We start from the raw sequence: 18,500 nt of genomic DNA, 5'->3' as shown, positions 1-18,500 counted from the left end.
ATCACCTGACCCACCTTCCGGTTCATCTAGAGATCCAAAATGGAGTGAGTTAGATGGATCACGACGTACAAGTTCCTGGACAATGGGGACAAGAACGTACCCAATACCTTCACCCTGATGACCACCTTTGGACGTGGCTGCATCAGGCTGTGTACAGAACCAAAGTAGGTAGGCATCAAGTGCCACTACGTGCCGAGCGTCTATCTGACTCTGGAGTTGCAAAGGATAGGTCCATTGCTGTGCAACGTTCCAGTCAGCTGGTCAATGCCACACTACTTGCCCTTCATGAAAAATTTCTTCCAGACCAACAATTTTGACCACAAGTTCATCAGACAGTGGTCAACATGGATTATCCTGTAGACACTACAAAAGGACTTAATGGACGCAGTGGGATGGGAACATTCAGACCATCATCTGGCAGAATGTCTCATCTTCAGATAAGATCACAAAACATAGAAGCAGAATTAGGTCATTCAGCAATCGAGTCTGCTCCACCATTCCATCATGGCTGATTTATTAGCCCTCTCAATCCCATTCTCCCGATTTTGGTTTGAAAACTTTGACACCCTAATCAAGAACCTATCAACCTCCACTTGAAATATACACAATAACTTGGCCTGTGGCAGTGAATTCCACAGTCACCATCAGCTGGCTAAAGAATTTCCTCGTCATCCGTTCTAAATGTACGTCCTTCTATTCTGAGGCTGTGCCCTCTGATCCTAGACTTCCCCATGAAAGGAAACATCCTTTCCACAGCCACTCTATCTAGGCCTTTCAATTTTCAATAAGATTCCCCCTCATTCTTCTAATTTCCTGCAAGTACAAGCTCAGAGCCATCAAACACTCCTCATAACCTTTTATTCCTAGAATCGTTCTTGCAACCTCCTCTGGACCCTCTCCAATGCCAGCACATCTTTACTTAGACAAGATGCCCAGACCTGCTCATAATACGATCTGACCAACGCAGCAGGACATCCTTGCTCTTGTATTCCGGTTCTTGTGAAATCAATGCTAATGCAGCCACTTAACTATCTGTAATTTCATCTTATTGCTGTCCTGACTAGCACATGGTACTGCTGTCTCTTTTGCAGCCACAGAATCTGTCTATCCCCCAACTCTCGAACCTCCAATTGTTATTGCCGTACAGGACATTACACTTCCTTGCTGAGTCTCAGTGCTGGCCATCGTGCCACTGGCCTGGGAGCTGTTGCTGTGCCCTGATAGGACATTCCCCCAGCAGTATCCAAAGAGGTATACTTGTTGCTGAGGGGAATGGCCACAGAGGAACCCTGCACTGACTGCTTACTCCCCTTTCTTCTCCCGGTGGTCACCCATTTATTATCTGAAGCCTACACTGTGGGTGTGACCTCAGTAAAAGGTTCATCTATAAAAGTCCCTTTCAGACTCCAGGATGGTCCTGGGTACATCCAGCTCCTGTTCTCGCCTACAGGCACTAAAACTTTGCCTGGCTGGTGGCAATGTTGTTCACCTCTTTGTAGGCTGTGGAGAGAGATGCAAGGTTCAATGTCAGAGTTCATCGGGAGAAGCTGTATGACAGAGACTCTCTGACCTATGGGCTGTTTCCAGGGACACACAGGCAGGTGGACATGAGGTGTTGCTGGACAATCATCAACTCCGTGTAAGCTACCCTTTGGTCTGCCAGCACGTTGAGATGTCCGTGGTCGAATGCTCCTGACTGGCACATTCTAGGCTATATGAGCACGTACTGAGCGACACACTGAAGCTTGATACAGCCACCACAAGGGCTTGGTGGAGAAGGGCCACAGTATAGACTGGACAAGTGTTATCGGTTTTAAGAAATGTAACTGAACACTAGTTAATGTATCGTCTACGAAAGTAAGAATGGAAAGATGCTGAATAGTTAGTTCTTGTAAATATTTATTTTTATTATGAATAAAATTATCTTGGATTAAAAAAATGCCACCCTATTTTCTGCTGCACAGGCACACTAACTTCCAATGAGTCTTGCACTAGGCCCTCTGAACAACACCTTTCAATCTCATTCGATAAAAACTCAGTTGTTCTCCCTTTTTCTACCAAAGTGTCTCACACATTTCCACCTGCCATGACTCAGCATTTCACATAACTTGTTTTGTTATATCCACTGTCAGCTTCTCGGCAGTCTCCTTACCACCCACACTACCACCCATGAAACCTCCATTATATGTTGATACTTTCAAAAATCACAGAGATAGATGGGAGCAGCTGGGGTCTCAGTACCAATCCTTAGAGAATCCCAACAGGTTCAGCCTTGCAATTTGAAAACCACCTGCTATTCCTACTCTTCTCTGATGCTTTGTTAACAGCTTCCATTTTAAACAAACTTTTATGGTTATTTCTCTTTTTACAGTGACCAGTGTGCACAAAGGATCACTGGGGACCCGAGTCACCCCAACCACAAACTGTGGCAGCTGCTACCATTTGGGAAACGGTGCCGCAGCATTAACGCCAGGACCAACAGGCTCTGGGACAGCTTCTTCCACCAGGCCATCAGACTACTGATTAATTCACACTGATACAATAGTATCCCTAAGCTGTATTGACTGCTCTGTTGTATGTCTTTCTGTACATACTATTTATTACATATTACTATAATTTGCACATTCAGATGGAGACGTAACATGAAGATTTTTACTCATGTATGTGAAGGATGTAAAAAATAAATTCAATTCAATTCTTGATAATGTAATCTGAGCTGTACCACTTACATCCTGGTGAAATAATATAATACTTCTAGTGTCAACCATATGTTAAGCAAACTGTCAAGTATATTTTAAGCATAGTGCGAGGAAGCGCAGGTACAATCTAACCAGAACCAAACATTGCCAGAGCCTTTGATTAATCTTGTTTTCCTCACCTGTACAAAATAATGGGCATTTTACTTAACGGTGTGCAAAAGCAATTTTGCTTATAGAATGGTAAAGCCCTACAGTTCCAGTGCGGAAGGTTCCAGCATGACATGTGTGAGGTTTGCATATTTTATTAAGCACACAGAGTTCTGCCAGCATTTTGTTTTTATTTTCTTCCAGATGCTTTGATTGCCTCCAGCACCCTAAAGATGTACCATTGAAAAGTTAAATTGCCCCTGGTGTGTAGGTAAATGGTAGAATATTGAAGTGAGGGGTGGAGAGGGGAATGTGAGGGAGAATCAAATAGCACATTGTAAAAGGGTGGCTGATTAAAAAGTTTACACCCTCTCCAATCACCTTAAAAATGCTCATTCATACCCACATTACACTCAAAATTCAAATGTATTACCCAAGTACATGTATTTCACCACATACTACCTTGAGATTCATTTTCTTGCATTTGGTGGGACATCCAAATGCACACCTACAGGTATCTATACTTACAGAAAGGAGTTTAAGACTGAAACATGACAGGATCTGAGAATAAAATTTACTGAGCTGACAAAACCAATCAGCAGCACTCACCTCCAAATCTTTCATTTTCCCCAAAACAGTATAAAGCTGTTAAGATTTTATCTCCGGGCACAGTGAATTCTCTTGCCAAATTTGTAGGAATTTTGTCCAATCCGAGTCCAAGATGTCACAACTTTTTGCATTAACACCAGAGCTTTCTAACTGCTCTGGTGTTAACGCAAAATAAGATATTACTAATTCCAACATCTGCAAATCTTTCCTTATCAAGCGTAGTAATACACTTGAGCAGGAAAGTTCTAAGGAATAAACTTCAAATAAATTTCTAATATTTATTCGAGTATTATAGTAGTAGTAGTAGTAATTCACGTTTATTCTACTTAAGTTCTATTCTAGTATTAGAAGTTCCATCCTAATATTCTTATATATGTGCTCTTGTAATGCCACTGTGACACTGTAATTTCCTTTGGGATCAATAAAGTAACAAATACTTCAAATAATCTTTCTTTGCACTATCTGAATCCATGTACGGTAATCAACCACCTCTCCCAGCACATACAGAAATGTGCCTGACTTATAGTTGAGTGATAACCTTGTAGATATCATAACAAATTTTAATAAAACTGTCCTACCTTTCACCTCAGCCATTGTACTTTGTGCAGATAATATACTGAAAAGCTTTATTTTAATTACTTAGTAAACAACTTGATAGAATCCATCATGAAGACAGCTGCTGTGAATTTAAAACTCAAAAGGAACTGCACATTCTCAATTCATTCAAGTTTTAGAGGTAAAGTTTCACAACAGGCATTCCTGCGATGATACACCAGGGAAATTTGTCAAGAAAAGTGCTAGAGAACTGCCGCGTAATAGCGGCACACAAATGATTACAAGGCAAATTTTAACCAAGCAAAACTTCGGCTTATACAGGAGAGAGAGGAGATAATCGATCAGAGTTGCAGGGAAGTAGTCACCCCAAAGCTGCAGAAGGCGAGTAGCTGGGTGACTGTCAGGAGAAATGAAAATTTGATAGGCAGTCAGCGCAGAGCACCTCTGTGGCCATTTCCCTCAGAATACTGTTATGGGGGATCACTTCCCAGGGGAATGCCTGTTGTGACCAGGTTACTGGTACTGAGCACGGGTCCATGGTGCAGAAGGGGAGGTAAAGAGAGGAGCGGTATTGATAGGGCACTCAATAGTCGAAGGAACAGACAGGAGATTCTGTGGACGTGAACGGGACACCGAGATAGTATGTTGCCTCCCAGGTGCCAGGGTCAACTCAGATCACGTCCACAGCATTTTAGAGAGGTAGGGAGAGCAGTCAGATGTCTTGTTACATATTGGTACCAATGAGATAGCAAGGAAAAGCAAAGACGTCCTGAAGAAAGAATTTAGAGATCTAGGCAGAAAGCTGTGAATCAGGACCTCCAGAATAGCAAGTTCTGGATTGCTTCCTGTGCCGCATGCTTGTGAGGATAAAAACAGGATGATTTGGCAGATACATGCGTATCTGAGAAGCCGGTGTAGGGCGCAGGACTTCAGGCTCTTGGATCATTGGGATCTCTTCTGGGGGAGGTATGACCTGTTCAAAAGGGACGGGTTGCACTTGAACCCGAGCAGGAACCAGTATTCTCGTGGGCAGGCTTATTAGAGCTGCTGGGGAAGGTTTAAGCTAATTTGGCAGGGCACTGGGAACCTGAATGAGGGACTCAGAATAGGACGGATGGTTAAAAAAGCAAGGATAGCATGTAGTCAGACTGCCAGGAAGATGATAGGACAAAATTGTAGTCAGCAAGGCAAGTACCAGTGCCTCAGGGATGCAAAATGAAAAAAGGTAGCAAAGATAGCACTCAAGGTGTTGTATCTCATTGCACGGAGTGTAAGAAGTAAAGACGATGATCTTGTTGCACTCTTACAGATTGTTGAGTATGATGTTGTGGCCATGACTGAATCGTGGCTAAAGGATGGTTGGAGCTAAGTGTCCAAGGTTACACGTGTGTGGGAGGGACAGGAAGTTCGGTAGAAGGGAGACGTGGCTCTGCTGGCAAAGAGTGGCATTAAGTAAGTGGAAAGATGTGACATGGGATCGGAAGATGTTGAATCTTTGTGGGTTGAGTTAAGAAACTACAAGGGTAAAAGGACCCTGATAACATTTATATACAAGCCTCCCAACAGTAGCTGGGATGTGGACCACAGATTACACCAGAAAATAGGAAAGGCGAGTCAAATGGGCAATGTTATGGAAGATTTTAGCATGCAAGCTGATTGGGAAAAATCAGGTTGAGAAAGGATCTCAAGAAAGTGAGTTTGTTGAATGCCTAAAAGATGGCTTTTTAGAGCAGTCTGTCATTGAGCCTTCCCGGGAATCAGCTACACTAGTGTTATGTGATGCACTGGAGGCAATTGGTAGCCTAACGTGAATGAGCCCTTAAGAGCCAGTGATCACAATATGATTGAGTTCAACTTGAAATTTGATAGGGAGAAATTAATTCTGATGTAGCCGTATTTCTGTGGAGTAAAGGAAATTACAGTGGCATGAGAGAGGAGTTGGTTGGAAGGAGCTGCTGGAAGGGATGTCAGCAAAGCAATGGTGGCAAGCTTTTCTGGGAAAAATGAGGAAGGCTCAGGACAGATATATTCCAAAACTGAAGAAATACTCAAATGGCAAAATAGTACAACTGGGGCTGACAAGGGAAGTCAAAGCTAATGTAAAAAAAAAGAGAGGGTATACAACAAAGCAAAATTAGCAAGACAACAGAGGATTGGGAAGCATCTATAAACCTATAGAGAGCAATGAAATGAATCATTAGAAAGGAAAAGATGAAAAATGGAATACAACATTGGAAAATACATCATTGTGCACTTTGATAGTAGAAATAAATGAGTAGACTATTTTCCAAACGGGGAGAAAATCCTAAAATCTGAGATGCAGAGGGACTTGGGAGTCGTTGTGCAGAACACACTAAAGGTTAACTTGCAGGTTGAGTTGGTGGTGAGGAAGACAAATGCAACGTTAGTATTCGTTTCAAGAGGTCTAGAATACAAGAGCAGAGATGTGATGCTGAGGCTTTATAAGGCACTGGTGAGGCCTCACTTTGAGTATGTGAACAGTTTTGGGCTCCTCACCTAAGAAAAGATGTGCTGGCATTGGAGAGGGTCCAGAGGAGGTTCACAAGGATGATTCCAGGAATGCAAGGGTTGTCATATGAGGAGCGTTTGATCACTCTGGGTCTGTACTCACTGGAATTTAGAAGGATGAGAGGGTTCACATTGAAACTTTTCAAATGTTGAAAGATCCAGACAGAGTAAATGTGGAAAGAATGTTTCCCATGGTGGGAGAGCCTAGGACAAGAGGGCACAGCCTCAGGATAGAGGGGCATCCATATAAAACAGAGATGCAGAGAAATTTCATTAGCCAGAGGGTGGTGAATTTGTTACCACAGGCAGCTACAGAGGCCAGGTCTTCGGGTGTATTTAAGGAAGAGCTTGAAAGGTTTTTGATTGGACACAGCATCAAAGGTTATAGGGAGAAGGTTGAGAACGAGAGGAGAAAAAAATGGATCAGCCATGATTGAATGGTGGAGCAGAAACGATGGGCCAATTGGCTTAATTCTGCCCCTGTCTTATGGTCTTATAAAACATCAACACTAGCTCTGTGCTGGGGTGTGTGGTGGAGAAGTGGGAAGACATCTGTCATCTGTCACTGAAGTCTTCAGTGTCCTGCCTCAATGACTACGTCCCGTTGCACTCACATCCATCATCATGAAGTGTTTCGAGAGGCTTGTCATGAGGCATATCAAGAGCCTGCTGCCCCACTCACTTGACCCCCTGCATTTTGCGTACCATCCCAACCGCTCAACAGATGATGCCATTGCCACCACCCTCCACCTGGCCCTAACCCACCTGGACAAAAAAGACATATACGTTCCGATGCTGTTCATAAACTTCAGTTCAGCATTCAACACAATCATCCCTCAGAAACTGATTGGAAAGCTGAGCCTATTGGGCCTTAACACCTCCCTCTGCAACTGGATCCTAGACTTCCTGACTGGGAGACCTCAGTCAGTCCGGATCAGGAGCAGCATCTCCAACACCATCACACTGAGCACAGGGGCTCCCCAGGGTTGCGTGCTCAGTCCACTGTTGTTCACTCTGCTGACCCACGATGGTGCTGCAACACTCAGCTCGAACCATATCATCAAGTTCGCCGATGACACGACCATGGTGGGTCTCATCAGCAAGAACGACGAGTCAGCTTACAGAGAGGAGTTGCAGTGGCTAACGGACTGGTGAAGAGCCAACAACCTGTCTCTTAATGTGAACAAAACAAAAGAGATGGTTGTTGACTTCAGGAGGGCACGGAGCGACCACTCCCCATTGAACATCAACACCTCCTTAGTAGAGATCATTAAGAGCACCAAATTTCTTGGTGTTCACCTGGCGGAGGATTTCAACTGGTCTCTCAACACCAGCTCCATAGCAAAGAAAGCCCAGCAGCATCTCTACTTTCTGTGAAGGCTGAGGAAAGTCCATCTCCCACTACCCATCCTCATCACATTCTACAGGGGTTGTACTGAGAGCATCCTGAGCAGCTGCATCACTGCCTGGTTTGGAAATTGCACCATCTCAGATTGCAAGATCCTGCAGTGGATGGTGAGGTCAGCTGAGAAGATCATCAGGGTCCCTCTTCTCACCATTACAGACATTTACACCACACACTGCACCCACAAAGTAAACAGCATTATGAAGGACCCCATGCACCCCTCATACAAACTCTTCTCCCTCCTGCCGTCTGAGAAAAGGCATCGAAGCATTCGGGCTCTCACAACCAGACTATGTAACAGTTTCTTCCCCCAAGCTATCAGACTCCTCAATACCCAGAGACTGGACTGACACCAACTTACTGCCGTCTACTGTGCCTATTGTCTTGTTTATTATTTATTGTAATGCCTCCACTGTGTGCTCTGGTTTCCTCCCATTGTGCACAGGTGTACCAGTTGGTCGGTTACTTGGTTATTAAAAATTGTCCCGTAACTAGATCAGGGTTAAGTCAGGAGATTGCTGGGCAGCATGACTCAGAGGACTGGAAGAGGCTGATTCACGCCGAAATGCTGACTAGTTTCTCCTTCCACAGACATTGCTGGACCAGATGAGTTTCAGGTTTTGTTTCAAATACCAGGACGCAGTTTTGGTTTTCTTCACTGCCCTGAGTGGCCTGCAAGGCCCTTTCAGAGAGCAGTTAACTGTTCAGCACTTTGGAGTGTCCTGAGATCATAAAGGAAACCGATTTCTTTGCCAGATGAATTCTTACAACAACCCCATAGCTTTATAGTCATCATTACCAGCTGGGCCTTCTATTCCAAATTTATTTAATTATTTGAATGTTAAATAACGCTAACAATTGATATAATGAGTTATACAAAAAAATCCTACAACTTGAATTTAGGGAACAAGATAGCAGCAGGACCTCCATGGTTGAAATTTTTTGGACTAATTGTAGATGCCGGTGTATAATCGGGATTGGAGGCAAATTCAGCTAACTGCATGGTTGAAGAGATGGTGTACGAGGGTGAGCTTTGGGCAGTTTCTGGGAATGGTGGCGCCTCTGCAAATCTAATGGAATAGGCCACACATTCATGTTGGAATCTATCAAGTCAGAATGAACATAGCATGCATGCAGTTCGAGAGCACATTCACCAGGATATTGTCCGTGATGGAACATTTCAGATACAAGCAACTGGATAGGTTGTGTTAGTTTTCCTCTGAGGTACACAAACTTAGAGGGATATCGAGTAGATAGCAAGAAACATTTCCCTTCAGCAGAGGTATTTATGACTGGGGGCAAAGGTTCAATTCAAAGAATGCAAGAGAAAATACCCCCCCCACCACCCAAGAAGATGATTGAAGTGTGGAACACAGTGCCCTTAGCAGTGGCAGAGGTTGATACTGTCACAACAGACAAATATATGAAATGCCAAGACCAAATGATGAAAAATCAGATTTGACAGGTAGTTGACATGGACAAAGTGGGTTAAAAGGCCCATTTCCATGAAGGAAGAATCTGTGACAATGAGTTTTCAGCTACTATGGTGAGATTTTAACTAATCTCATCAAGTGAATATTCTAAATCTCTGGATGCCAGACCAGTAACTTCATCTCACTGTTACGTGTCCTCTAATTATTCCCACGTTTTATTGCTTAACCTTAAAATATATGATAAAAAATTTTTTGCTTAATTATCTAATTATAACCTTAGCACTTCCAGTTTTGGATGCAATAGTAAACTGCAGATGGTTAACCAGCTGCAGAAACAGACTGAACAATACTCAAAGGCAAAGGGACAATTGACATTGAAAGAGAGGAAAAAAATAAAACTCCAAATAAAATAACGAGAACAACAGCACAACATAAGCCTTGATTTGAGGCTAGACAGTACTGAAAGTGTATAATAGGCTTTCGGAATGAAGAAAAGTTGCAGTATAAATACTGGATCACAATCCTGTGCAAGATTAATGTAACAAGAATATAGTATTAAAAACTGTTCTAATGAAAGATCATCAAGATGAAAATTTAACCCACTTTCTCTCTCCACAAATGTGGCCCGAGTATTTTGAGCTGCTTCAGTAATTTTCAGATTTATCCTCTGAATCTTTATCACAAATGCAGATGGCTACAATACAGTTTAAGAACCAATTGCTTTTAAAATTGAGTAACTGAGGTAGGGTTGGAACACAGAAAAGCTAAAGGCAAAAGAAAATTACTACAGATAACAAAAAAAACCTGGATTTTAAAAGCACAAAATGCAGAAGGAAGACATTTTTGCTGTGTTTGGAATTAATAACTGAAGCTAAAACAAAACCACTCTGTAATGAGCAACCCCATAACTTTGTAACATGAACTGAAAAAGCTGAGCGGTGCGTGGGGTGGAGAAAGAAAGTCAGGGAGCATGGGGTGGGGGGAGAAAACGAGTTCTCATTTCTGGTTGACATTTCATCAGAGTTTCTTCATCTAATCATAATGATCATTCTCTGTCTCTCTGCAGTTACTCTACCATTGTGTCTCTACTGCTTGAGCATCTGTTCACTTCCAGCACTTTTGGTTTCTATTTAGAGCATCTAGGTTTTCTTTTCCTTAAAATGCTCAGTCTGAATCACATTTTAATCAGTGCTGAATGTAGTGAAATTGAAAACATTTGTTTGTCAAATATCATAAAGCTTAGTTCCTGCATCACACACTAATACTATGAATGCCTTTTAGAGAATCAATGACAAAGCTTATCCCTAATGAATTATGGACTTTCTACCAAAATACATGAACATGAAATAAAACAGTTGAGTATAATAACAGCAACACACACAAAATGCTGGAGGAACTCAGCAGAACAGGCAGCAACTTATGGGAAAAAAGGACAGTCAGTGTTTCGAACATTCTGTCAATCTTCTTGATATTCTTGGATCATTCCTAATAAGCTTGACTATTCTCATACAATAATGCTGTTTTCTCCATGAATTAGGTCATTTTACACGAATATGATATTTTTTCTGACACATTTTCACACATTATCATGTGCCGTGTCGTGTCATATGACACAAAATGATTACGGTCTATGACCTCGATCGTTCTTGGCAAATTATTCTACAGAGGTGTGGCCATCGTCTTCTGGACAGTGTCTTTACAAGACGGGTGACCCCGGCCATCAATGTTAAACCTGGTTCTGAGAGATTGGCTGCCTGGTTGCATTGACTGCATAACCAGGACTGATGAGCAGATGGTGCCTATCACATGACCATCCACCCCCTGCTCCATGGCTTCACGTGACCCTGAATGGGGGTAGGGGTTGTGAGGAGGAGTTAAGCAGGTGTAACACCTTGCCCAAGGGTGATCTGCAGGTTAGCAGAGGGAAGGAGTACTGTGCACCTCTGTTGGTAGAGAATCATCTCCACTACACCACACATTTTCCACACAGGTGATCTGAAAGCTTCTGGAGACAGAGATTCCAAGATCCCACAATTAATGATGTGAAGATGACTCTAAGTACACAAACCTTCCTACTATTAATAGATCATCTATTTGATGATCTGGTCTGCAAGTTTACTTGAACTAAGTAACTGAGCCAGCGTTTGAAACAGGCAATTAACAAAAGCCCATTGTTTTACACTGCAACTCTTGAGCAACTTGCCTCATGCTGTGGGCCAGCATCCTATGTCCTATAGACAGCGCTGTTTGTTTGCAAAACTTGTCTCTTTAACTGATTATTGCTTGCCATTTACTTTAAGAAATGAAAGCTGGCTCTTGATTATGATAAGAAGAAACACACAGAAGCAACACGAGTGAATCTGCAGATGCTGGAAATAAATAAAAAACACAAAACACTCCTGATGAAGGGTTTCAGCCCGAAACGTCATTATTACCTCCTCCCATAGATGCTGTCTGGCCTGCTGAGTTCTGCCAGTATTTTGTGCTTTTAAACACACAGAATATTGGTCGGATGTCTGACTTACTTCAAAACAACCCATGATCTTTAAAAGTGTCAGCTGCTATATTCAGAAAGCTGAGCTTGGCAAGAAACAGGAAGGCCTCCTCGCCCTGGACAGTGAACGTCCATCAAAATTGCATAAGGTTCCAATTAGAAGAATCTTATTTTAAGCTGTACAAATATATTTGCTCTGCAAGTTTTCAGTGAACTATCCTCATTAATATAATCAAATCAAATTGCTGATTTGCAATGACCCCAAATAAGTCCCACCCACAAAATTCTGAAAATCTATATGCACAGTATTTCTTTCACATGTTTGAAAGGTATTGCTAAACCTAGCTTTATCTCATTTAACACTCGGGGAGAAAAAAAACACCAAATTAACAACTAAAGAAGAAACACAGAACCTAAAGTGCAATAGTTCAGTTCTGGAAAGTGCCTAACTCCTCCTTTATCCACTGCTGTTCCTTAGAGGATAAGATTAGCGTCCAATTCTACTATGAAAGGACCTTCAGTCTTTTAAATATAAAAAGCAACTTGACATCACCCAAAGTAACACATAACATGCTAGAAAAACTTATCAAGTCAGGCAGCATCTATGGAGGGGAATTAATGGTCAATGTTTTAGGCCAAAACCCTTCATTAGGACTGTGTTTGGAAGGGGGAAGGTTTTGCTCCATAGGTGCTGGCCTCCCACACCCACCTACCTTTCTCCTCACCTTGCTTTACCTATCACCTTCCAGCTAGCACTCCTACCCCAACCACCTCCTTATTTTGGCTTCTACCTCCTTTTCCAATCCTAATGAAGGGTCTTGGTCCAAAAGGTCAACCATTTATTCTCCTCCATAGATGATGCCTGACCTACTGAGTTCCACAAGCATTTTGTGTGTTACTTTGGACTTCCAGAATATGCAGAATCTCTTGCATTGATTGACATCACCCAAGTTGTCCTTCTCCCATTCAGGAATATTTACAATATACATTTGCTGAATTGTTGAACTAATTTAAAAAGTTACAGTTCTATTCATTTCATTGGTCTGTAATATCAACCTCAGTAACAATCACCATAACATTTACAATTCCACTCAATGGTTGCATCCCAAGGCTGATTAGGGATCAAGTTTCAGAAATAGCATGGTTATTAACATAACACATTAATGGCAAAATTTCACAAAGAATTTCTCCTATTCTTCCACACCAGTTAGACTTTTCATAATAAAACTATAATAAGGTACTGAACTTCACAGTTGTTCTGAATAATAACCAGTAACCTCTTTACCACCATGCAGATTTATTTACTGTATAATCACGTAAGACTGGCAAACAATTATAAAGTTTTCCCATGTTTAGCCAAATAAATTATAATCACCCCTCAGGTTGAAAAGCCAGTACTAGACATTAAATATACAATTTTAAATGATCAGTTAACGTATCAATACAAAACAGACAGACTATGTTTGCACACAATAAAATTGTCAGCTTTACAAAGAGTTGGTGAAGTGCGTAACTTTAGAAGTATGGTCATTGTTGGGACATGAGGAAGGTGAACACACCCAACAAAAATAACTTATGGTAAAACAAAATCTTGGCAAGGCACAAGTTTTGTGAAATTAAGCATCATTGTGGTGTCAAATTATTGCTGCTGGCAATAGCATACCTGTCAGAAGCCATTACATAATGATTTCCATCAAGGACAAATTATAATACAAAAATAACTTGCACTAGGATAATTATAATGATTCTTATTCTCGTGTTCACATGCAAGCAAGTAAATGGATTTTCAGTCTTGCATTGGGAGATACTTACTTCTGTTTCACCCAAACTTAAAAGATCAATGGTCCAGGAATGCAGCCAGTTCAAGGGGCTTTTTTTTAAAAAAGCCATGTGTGCCCTCAGTGACAAACCAAAGATAAATATGAAATCACCATGTGTCCTGTCTCAGGAAACCCAATAACCTTCATCACAACATTTAGCAGATCCTTGATCAACTAAAGATTTTGTTTACAAATCTTGTCCAGAGTTGCTCTCTATCTTATAGAATCTTCCCAAAAGTCAACCTACATTTGATCTTGACTGTGGAGATCCTTTTCCAAGAGAAATGAAGTACCGTTTATATCAATACTACCGGAAGTTTTTTTTAAAATATCCACTCTTCTCTTTTACGTGGCATTGGTATTACTGACTAAACCAATGCTCATTGCCTGCTCCACACATCTTAATAACCAGAAGCAGCTCCAGATGTGGATTGACAAGGTCTACATTTTCAGCACAACTGTTCATGAACATCCAATTCTGCAATACTATGCCCCACAATTTTCCTGAGTTTATCAATCATGTTCTTACCACTGTACCTTTATATATACTAATTATTGGAATACAAAAAACTGCTGCTGAAAGCAAATAAAACAACTACTTATATCCCATACCAATAATCTGACAGCTTATAGTGTTTGGACATTACCGTAAAGTTCATTTCTGCAGACCTGTCAGAGTTTGCTAATACTGTGGATTCCAGATAACTGGCTCACTGGGGCAGCCGCTTTTCTGGGACAGCGCCTAAACAGCAAAACTAATCAAGAAAACAGCCAGGATTTCCTTCATTTATTTGTGATTCTATGCTGCTTAACTGGGACAGAAAACTGTTGCTGACTAGCATCAGTCACCTGCACTTGTGTGGTCATTAGACACTACACCATGCTTAGAATGGACAGCTCTTAAATAGCGCCATTTGCGAGTGTTTGTGTTCAAAACGCAATGGATTTGTGTCACTGATAGTTGGCAAGAAATAAGCAGCAAGACAGTTCAGAACAGTTTTGCTCACTGTGGTTTTAAACACACTGGCTTGGAAACGTGAGAAATGGCCAGGATTGAAAATGAAGCAATTTCACTACCTCAGCAAGTTAGGAACTGAGAAGAATTTTCTTCTCGGGATACTCAATAAATCCATAAATAAGAACCATAATAGAATCAATGAAAGACCACACCAAAAGAAAGAAAGAGTCCTTGAAAGTGAGTCCATAGGTTAGGGGAACATTTCAGTGATGGGGCAAGTGAAGTTATCCTCTTGGTTTAAGAGCCTGAAGGTTGAGGGGTAATAACTGTTCCTGAGCCTCCTGCACCTTCTTCCTGATGGCAGCAGAGAGAAGAGAGCATGGCCTGCGGGGTGGGGTCCCTGATGTTGGATGGGGATGGGGAGGGCTTTACCTGTGATGACCTGGGCAGTATCCGCTACTCTTTGCACGAATTTCCATTCAAAGGCAATGGTATTTCCATGCCAGGATATGATATAGCCAGTCAATATATTCTAAATTACATATCTACAGAAGTTTGTCAAAGTTTAAGATGTCATGCTGAATCTTTGCAAACTACTATGGAAGTAGAAGCACTGCCGTGCTTTCTTCATAATTGCACTTATGTGCCAGGCCCAGGACATTGTTTTTAACCTCTTGGATCCATACAGGCTGCTATCCTTCCCAAGTAACTCACTGACTAAAGCCATGAAATGAGCTAGAAAACTCAGTTTCTCATTTATAAAGTAGATAATAGCAAAGATAGCTCAGTTAATTTTTTTCCCTACACATTAGACTGTTATTATAGAGTTGTTGACTAGTTATGGCTACAATAACATCAGAAATTACATAAAAAAGGTTTGTAGGGCTAAATGGTTTAATGCTGCCAATGTTCGAAAGAGAGGCACTGAGCACAAGAAACCCAGGACAAATCTTTTCTTATCAAAGTTCCATCTTATTCTTTCCAAACTTGTTACACGCACATTACGACTCCAATAACTAACCAGAACCCCTTATTTGTATATCACTCTTCACCCACTGCAATCAAATTGGAGCTCAGCTCCAGATGACAGAATTAAAATTCTCCTCTGTCCACCAGGCAATCCAGAAACCCAATAAGCTCAAGTTCACAACATAAAACCAGCAATCACACTCAATTTAGAGGGTGGCCAGGGAGAGAAGGGAATTAGTCCAGGAGATGGTATTTAATGGCAGAGCAAAGAAAATTGAGGCAGGCACTCAGACATATTTCTGGAGAAAAAATGTGAATTAATTTTTCAATCCACAATGTTGTTGGCACCAATGTTAGAGATCTGAATTTTGGTCTTTAACTACAAGTAACATGTCTAATTTTGTAAAGAACCTTCTCCTCTGTTTCACTAATGAAAGGAATATTTGGAGCAACAGTTACCAGTTTTCCCTAGAATTTCCTCCCAAATTTGGATCTTAATTATTAGATAATGTCAATAAATTCATTCTTCTTTTATCAATTTCCCTTGACATCCTCAACAAACAAGTCTTTAATTTTAACAGTTCCACAAAGGGGGAAAAAAGTTTGAGATTTTCTTTAGCCTCTCCATGAAACAGTGCTTTCTGATATTACAAATGATACCTCAGTTGTACACACAGGAACAGTCCCTTCAACCTACTATGCCCATCCTGGCCAACCAATACCTTTCTACACATTTCTCAATTCCCTGCATTCAGCCATAACCCCCAATACCCTAGCACCACAAGTTAGCACGTTCCTGATTTCACTCATGAAGAAATTCCTGCTCATACCACATTAACTCCCTTACCAATTACCTCAGTATCTCAAAACAGTCCAGCTCTCATGTCAAAAGGCATGAGCTCTCAACAAGAAAGTAGATGACCAGATAAAGACTTCTCAACAGACATGTACAAAATCATAATCAGACTGCTATTTAGGGCAGGTTTTGTAACTCTGAGCAGCACCAATACATTCACGCTGAGTTTATCTTTTTTTTTAAAAAAGATACACATTTCCTCATACGTTTGACCGTTTGGCGTAGCACTAAAATATTAAATACTATCTTAATGCTTTTCACTACACATTACATTATGGAAGTAAAATAAAAAGACATGTCACAAGACCTGAAACAAAAACAGAATATATCAGGATTGAAGAATTAACATGATAGGTTAACAACTCCATGGATCTCATCAGTTTCTGCCTGACCTGTCTCGTGTTTCTAACATCTTCTGGTTTTTGTTACCCATGCTATGGTTTGCAGGGCATGCAATTACTACAAAAAAAAATCTATTAAAAAAAACTGATACTAGTTGATTCCTTTTCATACATAATTTCAGTTTAATATAATTTGGGCTCCGTTGCCATTTCTTGTGATCAACATTACCTAGACCAGCTTGAAAAGCTCAATAGTTGTATACAGAACCCATTACTTATGATGAAGCAATCGTTTTACAAATTTCTTCTAATCCACCTGTTTCACAAAACAATCATCTGAACTTCAAAAAAAAACCTACTCACACTTCCAGTTTTTTTTAAACTCTGCACACCACCTACTCTGCCGTGGTTTTCTTGTAAGTTTTCCTATCAAGTACTGGCTGCACGGTCAGAGCCTCACACGCATTCCAGTGACCCGCAGACCATCCGCTTCACAATCCCATCAGATGCTGACCCACTTCCTGAGCTACAATGGGCAACTCTACTTGCACAACGAATAAAATCCCCAAAAAAAGATTTCATTTCCCAGCAAGAATCATTGTAACAATTCCTCAAAATGCCACCTAGTTAATTCATAGCTCATCTCCAAACGTAGCACAATTATGGCCAGTTCACCTGTTGTCCAGTGGTGCCCTGCGGCCACTGGACTCCAGTTTGGATGTCGAGCCCCAGAGAGTTTCCCCGGGCTGAGACGCCGACCATGGCTGGTTGGTTTTGTTAGCCCCTCTGTTGTTCTGAGCGCATGCTCCGATGCCGATACGCGGATCAATCCCTAAATCCAATCGTTCGCTCGCTCCCTAATATCCACACCGGGGCCTTCCACATTCAGCGTGCAACGGCAATCGAAGCCCGGAATTTCGCCAGTAGGAAATGAAAGCATACCGGAGATGAGGAGCACGAGTGGCGCACCGCGTCCGAGCCTCTCAACCTTGCGAAGCAGCGAGATCTCGCTGTGATTCCAGCTGCCGGACCGTGCTCTCGCTGCTGCTGCCCAGAAAACTGACGCACGCAACGAGACGCCGGCAATTTCAATTAAAGGGACACCGTCTACACCAAAACATGCCCCTGGAGATTAACAGGGTGAATTTCCACTTAACATGAACATACTTTATATCGAAATAAATCACATTGCCTTACCAGAGGTATGAGAAACTGTATTGCCTCATTTCTATAGCTAAAAACAGATTTCATATTAAATATTTTATACTGCAATCATTTCTTCCCCCTATAAAGTTCTTTTATAGAACTTTGTAGAGAACATTTTCCCCATTTTTATTAATGAACCTACGTCACAATAGGACTGAAACATAAATATGATTGTCAAAATATTAAAAAGACAATTAAAGTAAACCTTTTAATAAAGGTATTAAATAAAAGTAATTATTTTAATAAAAATTAAACCTTTTAATTAAGGATGTTCAAATCATTTCTGTAAACTGTTGACAGCAACAGTCAGAGCAATGAGACCAGTTAATTGACAAAAACTCCTGGCTTTTCCTGGTTTCCCCAATTCTACTTTGCATGAGAATGTTTCCTCATATTTACTGTAGATTGTTTACTCTTTTTTGTCTGACATGGGATTAAAATATATAAAATGGAAAGAGGTGCAAAAAGAGAGCAAAACA

At 41.2% G+C, this 18,500-nt stretch overlaps 1 protein-coding gene across 2 annotated transcripts in view; it reads right to left on the bottom strand.

The window, feature by feature from the left end:
- Positions 1-17,860, bottom strand: part of fam169ab (family with sequence similarity 169 member Ab) — a 102,136-nt gene extending 84,276 nt beyond the window's left edge. Inside the window, exon 1 of one of the 2 annotated variants that reach the window (XM_059974542.1) lies at positions 17,758-17,860. The gene's annotated coding sequence lies outside the window, so the exon portion shown is untranslated. Of the gene's footprint in view, positions 1-17,490; positions 17,648-17,757 lie in introns of those variants that run through there. The other variant, XM_059974543.1, reaches the window with a different exon arrangement.
- Between the last annotated feature and the right edge of the window lie 640 nt (positions 17,861-18,500).

Source organism: Hypanus sabinus, chromosome 7 (genome assembly GCF_030144855.1).
Source record: "Hypanus sabinus isolate sHypSab1 chromosome 7, sHypSab1.hap1, whole genome shotgun sequence".
In the NCBI taxonomy this organism is placed as follows: domain Eukaryota; kingdom Metazoa; phylum Chordata; class Chondrichthyes; order Myliobatiformes; family Dasyatidae; genus Hypanus; species Hypanus sabinus.
The sequence above is the reverse complement of the archived record's forward strand: the minus strand, read 5'-3'. Positions and strand labels throughout refer to the sequence as shown.